A 22778-nucleotide genomic window follows, 5' to 3' on the forward strand; every position below is an offset into this window, starting at 1 on the left:
GTTCCTCCATGCCCCTCCAGGGCAGTGCACCCAGTTTGGGGACCAGTGCCCTAGGCCCAGGGAGCCCAGGCAGCTGTGGGGAGCCCCAGACCCTGCTCCTGCCTTGGGCAGGCAGCTGGGGTGCCTGAGAGCTGCCCCTGGCCTGCATCACTGCCTCTGAGGGTATCCAGGGCTCCCCACAGTGGTCCATGGCTGGGAGGGATGTGGGTCCCCCCAAGTGTTCTGTGCCCCAGGCCCCAATATATCTTAATCCACCACTGTGTACATTTGATTATTCCTTCTTAAATATAATACTTCAACAAGATGAAATTCAGTGAAGACTAGTGTGAATTCAGATCAATTCTCCAGTTTGGAGGACAGGACTAGAATTCAAAAGGACCTTGACAAAGTGCTAGCAACCCCTCTCAGCTTGGTGTAATCCCCACATTTTATAAACTACTCTCCACCTCCATTATCCAAGTCATTAATGAAAATATTGACTAATAGCAGACCCAGGAACCAACTAGATATGCAAAAAGAAAAGGAGTACTTGTGGCACCTTAGAGACTAACCAATTTATTTGAGCATGAGCTTTCGTGAGCTACAGCTCACTTCATCGGATGCATACCGTGGAAACTGCAGCAGACTTTATACACACACAGATCATGAAACAATACCTCCTCCCACCCCACTGTCCTGCTGGTAATAGCTTATCTAAAGTGATCATCAAGGTGGGCCATTTCCAGCACAAATCCAGGTTCTCACCCTCCACCCCCCACACACAAACTCACTCTCCTGCTGGTAATAGCTCATCCAGAGTGACCACTCTCCCTACAATGTGCATGATAATCAAGGTGGGCCATTTCCAGCACAAATCCAGGCTCTCTCACCCCCCCACCTTTTTCCTGGGGACACACACACAAACTCACTCTCCTGCTGGCAATAGCTCATCCAAACTGACCACTCTCCAAGTTTAAATCCAAGTTTAACCAGAACGTCGGGGGGGGGGGTAGGGGTAGGAAAAAACAAGGGGAAATAGCCACTCCCAGTCTCTATTTAAGCCTAAATTAATAGTATCTAATTTGCAAATGAATTCTAATTCAGCAGTTTCTCGCTGGAGTCTGGATTTGAAGTTTTTGTTTTAAGATTGTTCTAAATCTTAAAACAAAAAAACTTCAAATCCAGACTCCAGCGAGAAACTGCTGAATTAGAATTCATTTGCAAATTAGATACTATTAATTTAGGCTTAAATAGAGACTGGGAGTGGCTAAGTCATTATGCAAGGTAGCCTATTTCCCCTTGTTTTTTCCTACCCCTCCCCCCCCACCCCGACGTTCTGGTTAAACTTGGATTTAAACTTGGAGAGTGGTCAGTTTGGATGAGCTATTGCCAGCAGGAGAGTGAGTTTGTGTGTGGGGGGGGTGGAGGGTGAGAAAACCTGGATTTGTGCTGGAAATGGCTCAACTTGATGATCACTTTAGATAAAGTATTACCAGCAGGACAGTGGGGTGGGAGGAGGTATTGTTTCATATTCTCTGTGTGTATATAAAGTCTGCTGCAGTTTCCATGGTATGCATCCGATGAAGTGAGCTGTAGCTCATGAAAGCTCATGCTCAAATAAATTGGTTAGTCTCTGAGGTGCCACAAGTACTCCTTTTCTTTTTGCGAATACAGACTAACACAGCTGTTACTCTGAAACCTGTCAACTAGATATGCCCTCCCAGTTTACAGCAACCACTGACAACTAATCTTTGAGTACTGTCTTTCAACATCTAGGCCACATTTCCCTAATTTGCTTTTGAGAAGGTCATGTGGAACCTTGTCAAAAGCCTTACAAAAAAAAATAAAAAATAAAATAAAATAAATCCCCCAGCTCTTTCATATCTACTGCTTTCTCCCTATCCACTAGGCCAGTAACCCTGACAAAAACCCTGAAATCAGACTGGTGTAACTATAAGTGGCAACTCCAGGGGTGCTGTTAGAAAAGTGGAGTGGGATGGGACCTAGGGGTCGAGCACCCCCCAGTACTTTGGAAAGTCAGTGCTGTGGGTGTGACATGCTTTTTTCTTGAGAAATCCACATTGGCTATTCCTTATAGCCCTATTATCCTTCAGATGATTACAAACTGAGTTTAATAATTATTCTGGTATCTTTCTAGGTATCAAAGAAAAGCTGAATTACTCGGGTCCTCTTCACTCCCCTTTTTAAATATGGTTACTATACTTGCCCTGTCTGTATATTTAAGGATTGTCTAAGTTGAGGGATCCACCCTCCAAAGTCCTGATCGCTTCAGCTCCAATCTAGCAAAGCACTAACCCCCATGCTTAACTTTAAGTGCATGTAGACACAAGTTAGTGTTTTGCTGTGTAGGCATCAGAGTGCTCAGCACTCTCCAAGATAAAGTACAGATGAAGTATATTCTTGGAGTTATTCTGAACATAATGGAAGAGACAGTTCCCTCCCCAAATACTCTAATCTAGATAGACCAAACAATACTTTAGATACATGTAATGAAATAGATTACCAGGAATTGGATTTCTACAGTAATAGTGCTGTTATTAAAAAAAGTGTTATATGGTGGATTAGCATTAAAGAGCTTCACAGAAGTGGGTTTTCATTAGGGATTTGCATGAAAGGGTGATTGCTTGGTACACCAGGAGAAGGAGAGAGTTCCAGGTGTAAAAGCAGCATGGAAGAAAGCATCAAGATGAGAGAGAGAAGGATGACAAGGAAGCTAATATGCAGAAGCTTTGAGTAAGGAGGAAAGAAGATCACAGAAGTAACCTAGAATGAGGTTACATACAGTTTGAAAGAGAGGACCAGTGGCATTATATTGCAGGGGTGCTTAAGTAGCTTGATCTTTTCAAGAAGGCGAAGGAACATTAAGCACGATGTTGAGCACAATTTTACCACATTTCATAGGATCAGGATTTAGTTAAGTCACCTTGCTCAACAGCTTTGCAGAACTGCATTGTCTATGGTAGCAAAACTGGTCCTGTAATTCACCACTGACAATAGGAATAGTGGAAGCATTAGTATAGCCAGGGCTCAGGTGTTTTTACCACCACACCAACTAACCCTGCTCACAGGGCCAGAATATAAAACTCCCATTGACTTCAAAGGACTTTGGATCAGACATAGGATTTGCTATCAAAACTGTTTCTCAGTATTAAAAACCTAGGAGAATGCCAAAAAGATTAGTATATGTATTCATATTTACCTGCATGAAGCAATTGATTTACATGATAAAATCAGTTAACCTGCAGTAATTTAACTGCAATATTTTTAAAATAGCTATCAAAACATCCATTAGTTTATATAATGATGTACATTTTACAAATAAGCTTTTATCAACAAATAAAAATAATAAGCAATTTTCATAAACATTTTAGGTAAGACCATGTTAACACTGCCATTGAGAAACACTTAAACAATCCTAAAGTCACATGGCTTTTTTTTTTAATTAAAGCCATTTGCCACATCAGAATACTTGGTGTAGTTTATGTAACATTGATAAAACATCTGAGATGGGTGCATTGGCACCACCTGTAAAGCCAGTGGAGTCTAAAAACACATTCAATAGTACATTTTGATATAGAACAATTAAAGCAGCCCAGAATGAGTTATTCAGCAGTTCCATCTGAAAATTGCCACTTCTGTGCACGTTATTTAAATCACTGTTGTGAAGCAAAGCGTCACTGGATCCTACCTAAAGGGTACTGCACCGAGAATGAAAGTATATAGGATGAAATTCAATAAGGAAAAGTGCATAGTACTCCACTTGGGAAGTTGGTTACTATACTTGAGGGATCCATCCTCCAAAGTTGCACACATACAAATGAGAAATATGAGCTGTAGCTCATGAAAGCTTATGCTCAAATAAATTTGTTAGTCTCTAAGGTGCCACAAGTACTCCTTTTCTTTTAACCTAGGAAGGAGTACTGCAGAAAGATCTGGCAGTTATAGTGGATCACAAGCTAACTATGAGTCAGTGTAAGACTGTTGCTAAATAAATATAAAAAACCCACACACCCCACAAACATCGTTCTGGGATGAATTATCAGGAGTGTTGTAAGCAAACACAAGTAGTAATTCTTCCACTCTACTCCACACTGATTAGGCCTCAGCTGGAGTATTCCAGTTTAGTCTGGAGAAGAGAAGACTGCAAAAGGGGACATAACAGTTATCAAGTACATTGTTACAAGGAGGAAGGAGAAAAAAAATGTTCTCCTTAACCTCAGAGGATAGAACAAGAAGCAGTGGGTTTAAATTGCAGTGAAGGCAGTTTAGGTTGAACATTAGGAAAAACTTCCTGTCAGGGTAGTTAAGCACTGGAACAAATTGCCTCGGGAGGTTGTGGAATCGCCATCATTGGAGATTAAGAAGAGCAGGTTAGACAAACACATGTCAGGGATGGTCTAGATAATAATCAGTCCTGCCTTGAGTGCAGGGGACTGGACTAGAAGACCTCTTGAGGTCTCTTCCAGTCAACCCCTTGAGGTCCCTTCTAGTCCTATGATTGTTTTATGCTGTAATAAGTTTTGTTATTCCTGATGAACACATTTTTGTTGATTTGTGTACATAGCAGCATTTGGTGACAACAAAATGGAACACCTAACTGAATGAATGCATAGTCCTCTCTGCTACCACACTGTTAGTTACATAATTTTTATGGCTGAGGTTAGGTTTCCAAGAGTGGTAAATAAGAAAACTTATAGCTAGAATCCAATTTTCTTTTTGCAGCTTCCATGTTAAGGCTCATAGCTTGGACTTCTGTATCCCTGGCCTAATGGGAAGAATTTTGGCATTTGGTAATTTACTCACTATAGCTTAAATTTATACACCACAATATAAAACTAGATCTTAACAAGCAGATAAGTAGGTTTGTGGACATATTGGGAGCCACTGCAGTTTGTAGGGGCTGCAATGGACCCTAGCACAACTTTGCCTATGAAGAGTTACTGCTGCCTGTGCTCTCCAAAATTGATTATATCCTGCTGCTGAGTGTATTTTCTTAAAGTTATTATAAGGCTGGAACTGGGAATAACTTTAGGCCAAGATAGTTGCTAATTACCCTCTTTCCTCATTTAGAATCATACTTGGCTCTTAATTCTGCCTCAGATCTTCTCACTGGAATACCCACTTTGGGTACTGAACAACCCTGCTTAGTTGGCTGCAGTAATAAACAGCATCCTACCGTGTGTTGGGTAACTATGCTCAGCACCTTGTAGGATCAAGAGCCAAATGCTCAAAACTGATGCTTTAACAAAGAAATGGAGAAGAAAAAACCAATTAAAAAGGTGAACGTAATTATTTGACAGTATCCAGACCATTCCTTCCCCCCTCCAACTATCATAGTTAAAAAGTAATATGGTAAACAAAGTTATACCTATATTAAAGCATACTATTAAGTCATGCTGCTTTTTTGAATGAAAGCTGTGTTCTTTATAGTAAAAAATGATCTGACTGACAAGTAACAAAATGTCACATTACTGCTAGGACATTAGAACTGAGAAACAGGCCTTTTATTAAGTGTATGAGAAATTTACTACATTTTAACCAATGGGATTGCAGAAAACAAATGAACTCAAGTCGATTCTATCACTATTGGGATCGTGACACTGAGCAATTCAAACAAACATCAACTAATAGACTTCTAATAACCATTTTGAAATCAAAACATTTCTACTTAAACATACACATCTAAATGATTTATCTTGCAGATGCTCATTTGGTCAGCTTTCTTTCCATGAGGTTCACACTCTCTCCAACTAATCAAAGTCCTGTAACCTCAGCATCTGAATGAGATTTCTGGATTTTTTAAATCTTTACCTATTTTATCAGTAAAGTACAGTACAGTTTGAGGGTCACTGATGTTTATCTTCATAATCCAACATTTCACAGATTAGGCCCTCTGCTTCTGCAGTTCCCACTACTCTACCAACAGCCAAAGGTGCTCCTCTGCACTCATCCAGGTAAGAGGATCCCAAATGTAAGAGTATTAGCTCAAAATTAAAGCTAGGCATGGTAGAATTTTGAAAGTATTGAGAACCTCTGTGAAAAAGCTAGACTAATTTGGACAGGATAAATTAAACAGGAGAAATTAAGCAGAAACTCATTAATGACTGGAAAGGTAGGAGGATAACAGCACCAATAAAGCAGTCACCAGATATCACTGAACTAAACTGCTCATCCAAAAGACTGGAAGACCCAGAGAATACTTTTAAGAGACCAGATTTAAGAGCCATAGGAATCCCAGACTTCAGAAGGAACAAATGACATCAAATTCTTCTAGGACTTACTAGTGAATGCACTGGAGACAGAGTCCTCTGTTAAGGATATTGAGATTAAGCAAGTATATCATGCTTTTACATATGGGCGGTAGGTACAATAGGCCAGAAGAGGCTCAGCCTGGTTGTAGGATTTTGGGGGGAAGTTTTTGATTGATTATGCCCCATACAGGTTCCAGGGTGAATGAGGAGGCAGTATGTGCTACACAGTGGTTCTCACACTTTACCGGTGACCCCTTTCACATAGCAAGCCTCTGAGTTCAACCCACCCCCCCTTATAAATTAAAAACACTTTTTACTGTATTTAACACCATTATAAATGCTGGAGGCAAAGCAGGGTTGGGGTGGAGGTTGACACCTCGCAACCCCCCCATGTAAGAACCTCATGAGCCCCTGAGGGCTCCCGACCCCCAGTTTGAGAACCCCTGTGCTACTGCCTCATCAGCTGCCCCAGAACCTGCATGGGGCATAGCAAAAGTGTCTTCTGGAGAAGAGAAATGCACGCATTTCTCTGGGTGGCTTGGCATCTGGGGAGAGGAGGCGCGGCTGCAGCTGGCCCTGGATGCCTCGGGGGAGGGGAGGGAGAGGGTTTGGGGCTCCTGCAGGGCTCCATACTTTTACACTCAAGTCAAATCCTGGGAAAGGCATAACAAAAACTAAAGGAAGATGAAGCCAGACAAATTCAAATTAGAAATTATGAACAAATTTTTGACAGCAAATGTGATTAACCACTGGAAGAGACTACCAAGGGAAATGTAGATTCTCTTCCTCTTGATGTTTTCAGATCAACACTAGATACCTTTTGGGAAGATATGCTTTAGCAAACACAAGTTATTGGGGTCAATACAGAGGTAACTAGTGAAATTTAATGGCTTGTGATGTACAGAAGGCCAAAGTCGATGATCTAATGGTCCCTTCTACCCTTACTTTGTATGAATCTGTGGCTAAGAACAGGTCTGAAATTATTGTGCTTCACTGATAAAGAAAATGATCTTTTACAGGCTTTCAAATCTGGCAGGATCTCACCAAATAATTTGCCATTCTCCATCTTCCCATTACTACCAAAACCAGCTTGGACAGACTCAATCCCCTGTTCTTGAAGTAGGCTGGGTGGAAACTAGCTCACTGCAGGTACAGTGTAGAGTCACTGTAAGCAAGACCGTGCTTCCCCCCCTTGGAAGCCCCAGCACAAGTGATATGCTGGGATGGCCCATAAAGCATGCGACTTCAAGGATTTTCAGCTGCCCCACAACCAGTTTATATTAGGTGTTGCAGCTGTCCTTTGAGTCACTCAGAATTGAAAGGAGGCAAAGATAGCTCATGGGCAAAGTGGCATAAAAGCCATTCTCTGTGTTGTGCCGCTCAAGAGGCACAGCGCAGAACTAACCCCCCAATCATTGTGAATTCACTGCATATAGAGAAGAGATTGAGAATTATAGTAATTACTATTACACTAAAATTTGCATATTGAACTTGCATTTAGACCCCATTTTTCCCTACTGTAAGTGATGGGAGGGATTTTCCTTTAATAAATATTGAGAAACCACCTATTTAGAGCACTGGCTGACTTACATGAGCAGTAAATGAGATTGACTTGTTCTGATCTCACTTACACTGGTGAAAATCAGAAACAGTTCCAAATGAAGTTATACCAGTATAAAACCAGTGTCCTTGAGTTCAGAATCAAGCCCAAGGAGCATTCACCTGCAGGTCACAGGTTTTAATTTGGCCCATGTTACTAGTGTGACAGAACCGATTACCTGAGGATTGCTTAGTAATTCATGTAAAATGAGTTGTTGGTTTCATTTCACAACTAGTCACTGCAAAGTATCCAACACAAAGTCACAGTTGAAAGCCTTACCAACTGTATAAGCAAAGTGGTCAAAGACTAAGTAGAACTGGAGGAGACTGAATACCCCTCCTACACCTAGAAGTGATCCCCTCAGGTCAGAGTTGTGGTACATTGTAGGGAAGCTTGTACTGTCATTTCCCATATTGTAGCTCAGGCATGGGCAAACTACAGCCCAGGGGCCACATCTGGCCCTTCAGATGTTTTAATCCAGCCCTCGAGCTCCCGTTGGGGAGCAGGGTCTCAGGCTTGCCCTACTCCATGTGTGCCCTGGCTCCGCACGGCTCTTGGAAGCAGAGGCATGTCCCTCCTCCAGCTCCTAAGCGTAGGGGCAGCCAAGGGGCTCCACATGTTGCCCCCACCTCAAGTGCCACCTCCGCAGCTCCCATTGGCCAGGAAACATGGCCAATAGGAGCTGCAGGGGCAGCGCCTGTGGATGGTGCAGTATGCAGAGCTGCCTGGCCACGCCTCTGCGTAGGAGCCAGAGGGACAACATGCCACTGCTTCCACAAGCTGCTTGAGGTAAGTGCCACCCAGAGCCTGCACCCCTAAACCCCTCCCATGCCCCAAACCTGATCCCCCTCTCTGCCAGCACAGAGCACCCTGCTGCACCCCAACACCTTATCCCCAGCCCCACCCCAGAGCCCGCACTCCCAGTTGGAGTCCCCAATCTCCACAACCTGCCTTTCCAGCCCAGAGCCCCCTCCTGCACCCTGAATGCCTAGTTTCTGGCCCCACTCCACAGCCTGCACCCCCCAGCTGGAGCCCTCACCCCAACCCCAAATTTCATGAGCATTCATGGCCCACCATACAGTTTCCATAGCCAGATGTAGCCCATGGGCCACAAAGGTTGCTCACCCCTGCTGTAGCTGGTCTGGGGGAAGAGAGAACTTCAGTCTCCAGCGGGGTCTTGTTAATACTTTCCAAGAGTGCCAGATTCACCCCTAATATTTTTAAAGTCATCTATTTTATATAAGATCAGAAGACAGCGAGTAGGCAACATGCTTAAAGATCTATGATAAATGCATTTTATGATTTAGCTTCCCACATTATCAGCACCACAATTAATAGACCAAGATTAAAGTTATCAGAGCAAAACATAGGTTGAAAGATGGTTTACATATATATTATATAAATAACACAGAAACTGAAGTCTAGCTGATTCCATAGACAGGCAATAACTCATCACAAAAGTTTGAGCCCACAGAAGAATCTTTACATTCACCTCACATAGGCAGGACAGTACCACAACAAAAAACGTAGTAGTCAGATAATGCTATGTATGATCTGTTTAGGACCTATAAGGCTGCAGTGATGCATGCTGCAGATATTATTTCTTTAGCAGGCACCATTTCCTTAGTAACTTGCTGGCCTTTGCTGACTCTACTAAAGGGTTGCCCTTTAATAGGAGCATTTTGCCCAGCATACTTTTCTCAGGCTGCCCCTTTAAATTTGGAAGAGTCAAGCAGCTGCAGTTCTAAAGTAGCCATTTTGTGACTAATTGCTGCATCTCCCCGTCTTCCAGGTAGGAAGTATTCTTAAGTCCTATTATATTTGCTCTTGCTCATGGCTAAATATATGAGCCATTCCAATATATCTATAGCTATGGACAGCCATTCTCTCACCAGGCCCACTTATACAACATACAGGAACAGCAGCTGCTCACCCAGAGCCAAGCCTCATGGGGGAGGGAGGGGAAGGGGGAGTTAGAGCTGAAATCAAGGCTGAGATTCACAGTTACCAGAAGGAGGAGGATGGATTCTTAGATGGTGTCTTAGGAGACCCCCACCCACCCTTACTTACTAGCAGAAATGGTCTGGGGCAAACTTCACTACTAGGGTGGGAGCTTTGGGGATTTTGCACCACGTTGTCAAAGCGTTTCCTTTCCTCGCGCCTCACCTTTCCAGCGAGGCAGGCGAGTTTGACAATCACCAAGCCAGGGCAGGACTGCAGCGTGCTGGCTCCCGTGTAAATCCCTAGCAGTGCAGGTGCTTCTGCTTGAAAAGCCTCCAGAGCGTGGAAAAGGACCTTATCCTACCCAGTTACCCTCCCCCTCCCACCGGCTCCCCTCCTCCCGCCCAGTGACCTTTCTCCGCCCGGGGCCTTCCCTCTCCCCCAGTGACCTAGTGATTCCCGATTCCCGCCCCCCTTCCGTCGCACACACCCGAGCCTCAAGGAACTGCAGCTCCGAGTCCAAGTCCTTCCACTCAGCCCCATCACAGCATCGGTAACCATAGAAACCTCAAGTAGCCGGCTCATTGGGTGGTTTAATATAAGGCAGTGACCAATAGGGTGCGGCCCTGAGCAGGGATCTTCCAATAACATTGCAGCACAAGGCAGGCCCGTGTGCTGACGTCCGTGGTGGGAGGAGGGACTAGGGAGACTAGGCTGAAAGGGGGTCGGGACTCGGCGGTGGCGGCGGCACCACCATGGAGACCCCGGGGTAGGGCCCGGCCCAGCGGGGAGGCTACAGCTGGGGCCCCTCCGCGCCTCCAGCCCTTGCCAGCGGTGTCATCTGCGCGGTGAGTGAGGCTCCGGGGACATGGGAGGCCTCGGGGGGCCACTCTGGGGGGGGGGGTACCCTGGGGCGGGGACCTGGCTCCGGATCAGAGGGGAGGCTGAGCCAGCAGGGAGCATAACCAGCTGTAGGGAGCCGAGGAGACAGGTTGAGTCTCCCTGAGGGGGTCGTGGCTCCCTGTCTCTCCCTTCACCCCCAGATCCCTTCCCCTCGAGATCTCTGTCTTTTCACCCCTAACAACCCTGTGCCCCCACTTGGCCACCCCCAGCCTCCCCCTTTTTGGTCTGTCTCTTTCCCATAACCCCCCCCCCCCATCCTTCCCCCTTAGCCTGTTTCTTCCCGCACTAGTCTCGCTTCCCTCCCCCAGCCTTACCCATAGCCCCCCAAATCTTCTCCTCCGCCCAGGCCTGGCTCTTCATCTGATCGCCCCCAAAACGCCCCGCCTTTGGCCTGACTCCTTTCCCAAAACTCTCCCCCTAACGCCGTCTCTATTCTTAACCTCTGTCGCCCAGACCTTTTCTCCCCCCGGCCCTCCCAAGCTCGTGTTTCCTTTCAGCCTTCCGTTTCCCTGTAAAATTGGCTTTGCTTGGGCTAAGGCTGTATGAACGCAGCCACCGTCTCCTCTAACCCCTTCCCCGCGCTAAGAGTCTAGGTGGCAGGCGCACGGAACTGCCCCTCTGCGCTCACGGAGCCCCGTGGGGAGGGGGCAGAAGGCTGCCTGCTTTTGCCGGCATGTTCCAGGAGTGCGACAAACGGCGCTTGCGGAGCGGAGCGCAGGGCGGATGAGAAGGCAGGTGTGCGGCTCGTACCGTGTGTGGGGCCGGGGGAGGCGAGGGGGACACACGCTGTTTGTTCCTGGGGCTTTAGATTGTGCTGGAATGCGAGGAATGCGCCAGGGGAAGCGCGCACACAACGCGCTGCAACAGATCGCTCCTTGCCCAGCTCTCCTCCAATAGTCAAAGGTCACTAGAGCATCTACCCGGGAGCTAGCGAACCTCTCTGTGTTTCCATGCTGCTGAGCGGGCAGGAGCGGTGGCTGCTTGCCTTAATGCCTTCGGCATGGCATTGCATAGGTTCAGATTAGATTCTCGCTGCATTTCTCCGCGATGAGATCAGTTTGAAGGTTACTTGTCCCTCACCGCACCCGAGTTGAGCAAGGCTGGATATTCACTTCCTCCCCGTTATCAAGGGCCTTTGATTTCTGCGCCAAGTTTTTGCTGAAACATTTGTGCAATTGGTATTTAAATTGTTTGGTGTATGTTCCTTAACCGAGCTGCAGAAGCTTGGTGGTGGTAGCGGCGGGGCGGGCGGGAGGAGAAGAAAAATGTTCATCGTGTGTGGTGTTGCCGCAACACACATTTCGCTATATGTTTTTGTTAATACTTGTGAACGGCGATCTAATCTGGAAAATATTTCTGTGCATGGATCCTTCTTGTTTAACATGAACTACCGCTCTTTATCATACTCAGCTTGTATTTATACTCTCACGTAATACGTAATGAAAAGGAACAGAGAGGCAGTGTTTTGCCAGAGATGGGACAGATAGAACGGTCTGGTACTATTAAATTACAGGGCGTGTCAATTACCATCTGAAACAGCACAGAAACCCAGCAGGAGGCAACAATCGCCACCACGTCTTTCCCCGGATTTACATTTGTTAGCACCAGGGCAATTTTCATTCTGCTATTCAAACTGTCATAGCCATTTAAGTTGATATTTGTGAGGAAGTGATTTGGGAGTGATGGGGAGAGAAAAAGGGATTTAGAAAACTTTTAGAAAACAATAGTCCAGCTGTAGATAAAATAACAGAATACTAGTAATGGGTGTCTGTGCATAGTCTTGTGGTGATTATTTTCTGTCTGTGGCTTATTTTTCTCTGTCAGATCAAAGAAAATAATTACACAGTGCTTAGCTAAAGAAACTGTAGTAGTTACTGATCAAGTCCAAGAACTATTGTGTAAACTGCTGCTTTGACAAACATTGTTTGAGACAGGTTTGTTAATAGGGCCCCATGATCAGGATATCAAGCTGAACTGTTAAATCTGTTTGAGGGTATTTTTTAAGCTAAGGAAACAGCATTGTATTCCTCCGCTGTGATTATTATACTGAACTGCCTTATGTCCACAAGCCATGAGGTGATCTGCAGTCACTGATTATGTATGTTGAATACAATTTAAAGTTTAGGTATGCTTTTGATATAACTACATTTCAGATTGCACACCAGTACCCAAACCTTCAATGAAGAAAACTATCTAAGCCCTAAAATCCTCTACTGCTGGTGGTAGGAAGCACAGCTATGGGAATCTGGTAACTTGGCAGCCTTTTTGCTTGATCAATAAACAACACAAATAGGAGAAAAGTGACAAATCTTCAAAATAAGAGCATTTCTGGGTGACTGTAATGATACATGCAGCTGTTTTACAGCCAACACATTTGCCTCTGAGGATAGACTGAGTTTAGTAACTTGTCTGTGCATGGACATTTTGCTACAGTCACACAAAAAGAATAAGGAAATTGGGAAACATGATTTACCAGTCAACACGCCCATCCTGTCTGGAGGGAAGGTATTGAGAAGTGCAGAATAGGAAGAGTGAAAATGGATTTTAAAATTCTTGGATTCTGGGGTGTTTCTGCACAAACCAGTATTTCTATGGTCAATGAAAGTTGGAAATCCTAAATTGTGTACAGGAACATTGTATATATTTGTTCTCATAGGAACACTAATTTTCAGAAGCCAACTCTACTTTGATATAAAAATATGTACAATATCTTACTACAGTTGAAATAAATATGTATGTAGCCCAGGGTAGATTAAGCCTTGTGTTGTCCTTCTAATTTTCCACTGCATATTCATTTTAAATAACAGTCCAAATGCACATGTGATATATAATTAAAAATGAAACTCTCTGTTTGCAGGGACAGGTGTGGCCTCAGAATAATAATACTTTATAGCTAGCTTTTGATTCTGCTGAAGGCTGTCACTCCTTTTATTAATCATTGTACAAGACTTGGGAAGGGCAGGGAGAATAAAGCTTTCTTGACTTATTGAATAGGTAGACTGTACACTTTTTGTCTTGGAAAGACATTGACATTTGGTGAATTTCTGATACCTCTGAAAATTAAAATATTGGAACGTAACTCTCAATTTTAACTGTATTTTTAAATTAGGAAACAAATGAAACTAAAATATCTATCTTTAAAAGTTCAACTAATACTGGTTCACTTTGATAAAATTGTAAGTGCTGTCTGACCATTGGAATATGCTACTAAAACTATTTTTGTTTGCATGTAGGTAGCATGAACAATATGCTGTGTATCTTCCAATCAAAGGTGAAGGGGGCAGAGGTTGTAGAGCATGGCCTCTGGCTTAAACAACTTTCAAATTCAACAGAAAATGAAAAAATAAGAGGTTTTTTGTTTGTTTGTTCCTCCTGACAGTAGAAGTTATATGCTTTAATCAAACTGGTACACTTTAAGGAAGTTTTCTGTTTGTTTGTTTTTGTTGAGAAAATACATTTTATACAGGGAGAGAATTCACCTCAGTTTTCTGATTGGAAATGTTACATACCTTGTGTGGCATTCTTTTGAAGCATAGCATTCTCATTTACTGCTCTGTGTGCTGCAGATGTGTTTAAAAGGTAAAAGAAAAAAAGTAATGTGATATAGTATTTTATTAATGTTCTAGCAGCTTCATATGTTGGCAAAATATTGACTTTTGTTGAAGTTAATTTTTAAAACTTGAAAATGGTATCTAATGTAACAAGTAGTTCTCTATTTTTACTTTGCCTATATTAGACAGTTATGAAAATTATGAGAATAAGCACCTCTACAGAACTTGTAAAAGAGCTGTGTTGTATGTTTTTAATGTGTGCTATATCAAATGATAGGCGTAAAAAAACCCTGCATGTATTCTGTGAACTTTTGGGGAAAAAACTATGCATATTCACAACTTGAGTCATTCATAAGTGCTCTTTTGTTTCATTTTACTTGGATACAATTGAATGTTTCACCTCTCTTTTGATTAGGTATTATGCAGCAGATAGTACAGTTAACGGTGACACAATGTTATTGAGACTTGCATGTGGATTATTTAAACACGTTAGTACTTCACCAGTAATGAAGAGATCACAGAATATGGGACTTTTTCCAACAGCATCTCAGTAAAAGAAATCTGTTGTATTACTAAGTACAGAAGAATCAACTTCTGAGGCATGCCTCTGACATTCTGTTGTGACATTCTGTAATTATAAGAAGCACTGTGACTAGTCCAAGGAGCTTAGTGATCATAGTAGAGTGTATTGCTGTAGGCAGAATAAACATGTCCATGATCACTAGCTTTATTGCCAGGATATGCTTGTTATATGTGCTGAGAGAACAAAACGACCAACAACTGAATGGAATAGTAAGAGGGTCTGAGATTCTTGTTGGAAAAGCATAGGCATTTAGATACCTACTACTCAACATTTTTTATTGTCCAAACAGCTCCCTCATTCTTCTTCCTCAGCTCCTTCCTATTGTACTTTATACCTACTGTTGCATTTAACTTCAACCTTGTCTATAGGAGAAAAGTTGAACTTTCTTAACTAAATAGATTTTAAAACTAGATAAATTGGTGCAAACCGCTCATGTAGAAACAATTGAACTGGTTTAACCCTTGCTTATTTTCATTTGTATTATCATAGCACCTAGGAACCCCTATCAATGTTCAGGACCTATTTTGCTAGGCAAATGGGTAAGTAACAAAGAACACAGGCCCTTTCCCACAGAGTTCAGAACCGATGTGTCATGATACAACAGGTGGATGAAATAGAAAATGGAGTGGGAGGCTGAGGTAACAAAGAGTTTAGAACAGAAATCTGTTTGCCACTTACCTAACCACTGCAGGACAGGGAGTGCACTTATAAACATTGTTGCAGAGGCAAGTTTTCCCCCTGCAGTGTTTCTTCCAAAATTACCTGTACTTCCAGGGCTCATAACACGATTTTGCAGACTGTTTCTTAATTTAATAATTTACTGACTGATGCTAAACCAGTTTAAGCCCATTCAAAGCACACCTAATAGAGGGTCTGCAGTTGTTTAACTACATCAATTTTTAAATGATCTAGATAAGGCAGTGCAACTGTGCATAAAGACGTAGCCTGAGACTGCAAGATCTCTAGGACCAGCCCTGATCTTCTATTGCGTACAGTGCCTACCACAGTTGACTCTCTGATTTTTGTTTGTGACCTGTAGTGACTAATATAATGCAAATTATAATAGTGAGGGCACACAGGAAACGTATGTGATGATGAACAGTTAATCATAGAGCATTACAGATTGAATAAACTGATTACTTTACTTAAACTGCAAACCATTCCTTTAAACTTGTATCCAAACTTTATAGTGGAACTTCACATAACAAACTTGTTAAAATGTGTTCAGTAGGCTGGCAACACTTACAGGATAAATGTCTAGTAGGAAACTTGGTTAACTGCTTCAATGCCACATTAAGTAGTATTTTCTGGGCAACATGTTGCAGTTTTGCTTCTAATCTTTTTTTAAAAATCTTGTGATGTGGAGTCCTTTGGTGACTTTTGACATGCTTTCCTACTTGAGATTTCTGAAAATAGAAGGTTATATTTCAGTTTTTGAATATTTGAAGAAAGTCCCTCACCCTTTAAATTCCAATCTGTTAGAGCAGGGGTGAGCAACTATGGCCTGAGGGCCGCATCCGGCCCTTCAGATGTTTTAATCCGGCTGTAGAGCTCCCACTGGGGAGTGGGGTCCGGGGCTTGCCCCACTCCGGTGCTTGAGCCGGGGAGTGAGGTCCGGGGCTTGCCCCGCTCCAGTGCTCGAACGGGGTCGGGGGCTTTCTCCACTCTGCACATGCCGTAACTCTGCATGGCTCCCAGTAGCTGCGACGTCTCCCCTCTGGCTCGTATGCGTAGGAGTAGCCAGGAGGTTCCACATGCTGTCCCTGCCCCAAGTGCTGCCCCTGCAATTCCCATAGGCCGGGAACCACGGCCAATGGGAGCTGCAGGGGAGGTGCCTGCGGATGGGGCAGCGTGCAGAGCCGCCTGGCCTCACCTCCATGTAGGAGCCAGAGGAGGGACATGCTGCTGCTTCCGGGAGCTGTTTGAGGTAAGCGCCGCCCGGAGCATGAACCCCTGATCCCCTCCTGCACCCCAGCCCTGATTTCCCCCTCCCTTCCTGCCCTCCAAAATTCTCATCCCCAGCCCGACCCCAGAGCCCACACTCCCAGTTGAAGCCCTCACCCCCTTCCCGTACCCCTCCCCAATCCTAGAGGCCCCCTCCCACACTCTAAACACCTCATAACTGGCCCCACACCAGAGCCTGCACCCACACCAGAGCCCTCACTCCCTCCTGCACCCCAACCCCCAATTTCATAAGCATTCATGGCCCACCATACAACTTCAATACCCAGATGTGGCCCTCGGGCCAAATGTTTTCCCAGCCCTGTGTTAGTGGTACAACATTGAATTGCTTATTTACCAAGAAGTTTCTATACTTAGATTTGCCCTTGTACAAGATTTTAACTGTTAAATCTAAGAGTAAACTCTAAGGATAACTGTGGCATGTTCAAATATAAACAAGATGATCAGTCACAGATCACCAAATGAACTTAGCTCATAATTCTTATAGCCCTGGCTGTAACAGGAACAGATATTTCTTTAAAAATACAAATGAGTATTTAGCTGAAAAAGAAACTCTCCTTTCTAACTTTCAATTAGTTGTTTTACAGGACTTTTGTAAACACTGTATTGAAACACTTTGTTGGTAGTTTTCCTGTTCTTGAGGGCACTCCTCCTGGGGGAAAGGTGAGGGTGTTAAGCTGATATTAGTGTCATTTTTAGTTTTAAAAGTATGTCAATTATAATATTGACATAATATAGACTGAAAAGCCCTATTAACTCATCTTTCAATTTTATAAGTTTAATATAAAAATGCTAAAAGTGGAGTATTTGTGTTCCTTCATCTTTAAAACCCAAGTTGTGCTATTGTACACTGTATCTTTAAATACTACACATGCCCAGGATCAGATAATTGTCATTTTCTCTATGTTACTCGTGTTTTCTTGTGATGGATCCACTGCTCTGGACAGAAAACATAACCCATGGGTATTTTGATCTAGTCAAATTGGAAGGAGACAGTTCCTCTATCTTTGTGGAGGTGTGGGAAGTAGGGACCAGGACAGCTGAAATCTGAATCTGGCAGCCCTCTTCAGAGTGTCTATTCTGCTCTGTGCAAGCGGAGATTTCTTTGTGTGTGAGATATGAAAGCCTTTTGCAAAGAATTATTTCATCTGAAAAAGTATTTCTCTGTTTTTGTTTTTTCTTAGTAGTTTTCTCCTTTCCCCTCTAGTTTGGTCTCTGTCTGGAAGAGAGAGGAGGTCTTTATACATTCATTTTGGGGACAGTTGAGGACTCCCCTAAATTAGCAGTAGATGAGCATTTATCAGTAATTGAACACCCCAGCAGCAATTGTTTAGAAAGCAGTATGGTGCATAGGAGGCCAATTTGTTTGCCTAAAAAATCTTGGTTAGTGCTTACCTCCCTATTGCAGAGCACTCCTCCCTGGAACCAAACACAGCTTCTTCTTGCTTTGCTGTACAGTGAATTGGGTAAATGGCAAGGGGTCCAGCTTTAGCAGAGATCAGCTTTTCTTTCATGATCACTTCATGCCTCCATTGTGTTGTGAGTCCATCCTCCACTTTCTGACAAACAGTACTACCATAAGAACAGCAGGAGAGCAGTTTTTGAACCAACACCGTCAGTTTACTTGCTGGCATTTCCCTTATTCTCTCCATAACTAGTATCAAACTACAAATCTTGTAAGGAAAGTTTAGTTGCCTCTCTAGGCTCTGTGTAGACAACCAACACCCAGGTTCCTCCCCCGCACGCACACACTCACTCCAAATGCTTTCATTTCTGAATTGACTGCTCCTTCTCTGGCTACAATCCCAGCCAGGGTGGAGTGGGGGAGGAACTTCCTGTTCAGTGTGCCTGTGCAGGGGCCAAGACTCTCTTTGGTTACCTTAAAGCCACAAGACCCTCTCATTACATCCATGTCCTTAGGCTCAAAGCAGGTTTAAAGAAGGCAGTACGGCTTAGCAAATTTTCTTTAACCCTTCACTGCAGTTTTATATTTACTTCTAACTAATCTCAGTATTCCTAGGTAAGATGATTTTAGGACAGAAATGTTAGAGTATTTGAGCAGGGAACATCTTTCCCCTTGCTTAGCTCAAGAGGAATCTGAGATCTTCTCCAGTGGAGACAGCTGAACTAGGGGATTGAAACCAAGTTAAGTCCTCTAAAAAGGAGAATCCTAGGTGAATGAAATCCACTAGCTAAGTGGTGTAGAAATAGTTTAAGAATGTTTTGCTTCTGCTATCTTCTTTCAAAAGTCCATGTGTTGGGGCTGTAAAGTCTTTAAAGATGCTAATTCTAATCCAGGGTGCATGGGTTTCTGAGATCCTTGGAAAAACCTATTTTTGTTCTATAATACTTCAGTATACCAGAGTTAGCTAAGTGTTTTTGGTTTTATATAAGTCAAGAAGCACTCACTCACTTTTTCTAATGGGATTAAGCTGTCTGGGAGGTGAAGTCTCATTGAAGAAGGTCCGTAAGCTTTACATCTGACTTCCTCATGATTTTGGTCCACTCCTCTTTCTAGGACAAAAAAATCTTGTACAGTATTTACAGACGACTGTCCCCACCACCTTTTCCACCTCCCCATATTGTGTCAGGACAGTTCTGTCTAGCAGTCCTTGAAGACACTTAACTCCTGTGGAACAAAGGTTTTACTCTAACAAGACATGTACCAGTTCAGATCTGCCTTCAGTGTCTGACAATCACAATGCAAATTTGTTGATTTTAATATGTATGACAGAAAAAGCTTCCACTTCCTAAATGTAACTTCTAAATTTCCTTGTATTGCGGGCGAGGTTTCTGGAGATTTTTCCTTCCTTGCCTATCCCAGCTGAGTTTAAATTAAAAGTTTAAAGGGTATCCAGCATATCAAACTCTCCGTTAAGTTTTGTCTAATATATTGTGATCTTAATATCCTGGTTGAATAAGTAGGCCATTTATACATTGATGTCCTGAATGAGGTACAGATGTTCTCCTTTGGAAACTTATAGGCGACCTTGTTCTGTAACAAACTTCCAACAGACACTCCCTCTTTATGACTTCCTAGAGAGGTTAGTTTCTTGAGCCTTCTCTACACTTCAATAAGTACTCATTGCTGGCAGTGGATGCAGCAGAACTGGTGCTGACCAAGACTTAACTACAGGTAGGCTTGGAAGCACTGGGTTTTTTTATAAGTAAATGTTTGTAAATGTCTATTTCACCATATACAGAGAAACTAATGAAGAATATTTCCATCAATAATTGAAATTTACAGATAGGCAAAATAAGAAAAATGCTGCTTGAAAACTTAAGAGTTTGGTATAAGGATATTTACTTTGTAAGTTTTGACATGTAATGTTGACAGTTTGTGTGTTAAATCTTTAATCTTTTGAATCTCACTGTCCTTAAAGAATTACTATCTGACCCAGCCATTATTTTCCTCAACTGTGAAAATTTAAATAGATAAAAATAAAAAAGCTTAAAAATAAACATAGATATTATCTGTCAAAATTATATACATATATAAGAAAAATCTAATTATGCCAAGCCTACTTTTAACTACAAACAATGTTCAGCATCTTTTCGGAGACCGTAGGTTTTTATTACTATTTCTGAAATGAACAATTTGTCCTTGGTTACACTTGTAGTTAAACCGTGGTTAGTATCACTTTTGCTGCACCTATTGCAGATACTCATTGTCAGTAATGGTAGCTCATGTAGTGTAGAGAAGATCTTGAGGTGGGGATAGGTTGACCAGATAGCAAATATGAAAAATCGGGATGGGGTGTGGAGCGTAATAGGTGCCTACATAAGCGCTGAATATCAGGACTATCCCTATAAACACGGGACATCTGGTCACCCTGAGTGGGGAGCCCACACCTGGCTCAGGGAAGAGGTTCACTATAATCGCTGTTAGAAACACTATAACATCAGGTGTTTGAGAGAGATGAAAATATTCTGTAATGTACAGAAACCTTCAAGGAAGGTCGCTTGGGAAAAAAAAATAAAAAAAACCTTACATCAAGTCCCTTAGCAAGAGGCCAGCTAGTTTATATCTCACCAAGTTAAAGTTATTTCCCCTTTCCTAACCTCACCCTGGACACTTTCTAACAAGCAAGTAGGGCTCTAACCCCGGAGAGCCTCTAACAGATAATAACAAAATTACTGTTTCCTTCAAGGAGACTAGATCATCACTGTCTTGCAAAGTTCACAAATCTTATTAACAACATAGATGTCCGGAAGCTTGAGCAAGGGTTTCTTGGTAATTAACTGAGGTCCACATCAAGTGTTACTACTTTTTTCCACCTTCCCTCTGATAGAAAATAGTCAAAGTCCAGATGTTAGTCATACTTTTAATCTTTGCTGATCACAACTTCCTTATACTGTTAATTGGATGTGGGTATCCAAAATCAAACAGAACCTTCAGAACATAGTGAACCTAATGCAAGGCATCTTCAAACTCCTATTGTCTGCAGCTTCATTAGTAAACTTGGACTTACTGAGTTATTCAGGGATTCTGGGCAAAATGGGGTTTTGGCTAAAACATTAATTTTATGGTGGTTTTTTCCCCCCCACTTCTCCCTCCCACACCCCCCATGAAAGCTAGCTTGGAATTTTCCCCCCACAGCTTCTGGAAGGGAATTTATTTAGGATTACATTGCAACACCATGCCTCATTCTTCAGCCTTTGCTTGCATCCAAATATTTCTCACTTAGTAGTTTTGACTCATGATTTGTTACTAATGAGGCAACCTGGGGACCAAGGGTCTTCTAATGAAGTACTAAAAGCCTTCAAAGGTACTTAAAAAAAATAAATTGCAAGGTCTTACTGTTTTGGACTCTAGATCATTCTTCTTATGACTTCATTTTAGTGAGAAGATTAAGCAAGCAGTGACTATTATACTTCATTCAGTGTCCCTTATTTTCAGCTCTGCAGAAAAAGTGGTCTGCAGTTTATCCTTCATCCCCTTCTGTCCCTGTGAGCTCTGACTTCAATGGGAGAGCTTCTCCCATCGACGTAGCTACCACCTCTCAGGAAGGTGGATGAACTACGCCGATGGGATAGCTCTCTCCTGTTGGCATAGTGCATCTTCATTAAAATGCTACACCGGTGCAGTGGCATTGGTACAGCTGCGCCGATGCAACCTTTTAAGTGTAGACATGTCCTAAGTTTTTGTTTTAGTCTCCTGAATCCACTGCTCCTGCACAGACCCTCTAGTAGCCTCAATAGGTTTGGTATTTTGTCTTGTATTAAAGTCAGAAAAAGAGGGAAAGTTAAATGTAACAATCACGTCAACACAGTAATTGATTATTTCCAGTTTAACTTGTGGTTAGTTTTGTCTCTCCTTGATTCTGGAGATAGTTGTATTGAAAAGCCTTTGGGGTTCAGAAAATGTACCATAAGCTCTCAGTTTTGTCATTTTAAAAAAACAAAGCCAAACCCCTATTTTTAATTCTGCCTTCATTTTGCTAGATAGGCTAGAAATACTGATGATTTTATTACTTCAGTCCAGAACAATGCATCCATACTAATAGAAAGCAACCTTAATTTTGGCATTTCCTAACATTTGAATGCTTAACTTCATAATCTTAATGGGTTTTTTTAGCAGTTTTTGTATGTAACATAATTCCAAGTGATTGAGAATAATATTGATTTAATTTAATATCTTCATCTGGAATTTAACTATTCTGTGAATCAAAAATTGTGCTTATCTTTAAGTTGCAAAGTACAGAAAGCAGTTTTTTCTTTGTGACTTTAGAAAAAAGCACTGTAAATCATATGAAGTTGTGCAAGCTAAAACTTGTCTACTGCAGCACAGCATGCTGAAAAAAATGTTCCATGCTTAATTTAACAAGCATTATGGGTGAAATTCACTCCTGCTGAACAAATTCTGATTACTTGCTCTTTGTGTGGGGCACTAAGTGTAGTTGGGATGGTGAATGAAGTTTATCCTTCAGCTGTTGTGCCTGCATTGCCTGCCCCCCTGCGGATGATAGTACACGGGAATAGTTTGC

General features: G+C 42.6%; 2 protein-coding genes across 10 annotated transcripts in view; one reads left to right on the plus strand and one right to left on the minus strand.

The window, feature by feature from the left end:
• The window catches only part of CCDC148 (coiled-coil domain containing 148), a 169599-nt gene extending 159499 nt beyond the window's left edge, over nucleotides 1-10100 (minus strand). Inside the window, exon 1 of the mRNA XM_084642703.1 lies at nucleotides 10018-10100. The gene's annotated coding sequence lies outside the window, so the exon portion shown is untranslated. The remainder of the gene's footprint in view (nucleotides 1-10017) is intronic.
• A 390-nt stretch (nucleotides 10101-10490) lies between these two features.
• The window catches only part of PKP4 (plakophilin 4), a 241943-nt gene continuing 229655 nt past the window's right edge, over nucleotides 10491-22778 (plus strand). For 5 of the 9 annotated variants that reach the window (XM_084642560.1, XM_084642567.1, XM_084642566.1 and 2 more), the window contains exon 1: nucleotides 10491-10640. The gene's annotated coding sequence lies outside the window, so the exon portion shown is untranslated. Of the gene's footprint in view, nucleotides 10641-11407; nucleotides 11427-22778 lie in introns of those variants that run through there. The other 4 variants (XM_084642562.1, XM_084642563.1, XM_084642570.1 and 1 more) reach the window with 3 other exon arrangements.

This window comes from Lepidochelys olivacea, assembly GCF_965140295.1.
Source record: "Lepidochelys olivacea isolate rLepOli2 genome assembly, chromosome: 11".
NCBI classification, from domain to species: domain Eukaryota; kingdom Metazoa; phylum Chordata; order Testudines; family Cheloniidae; genus Lepidochelys; species Lepidochelys olivacea.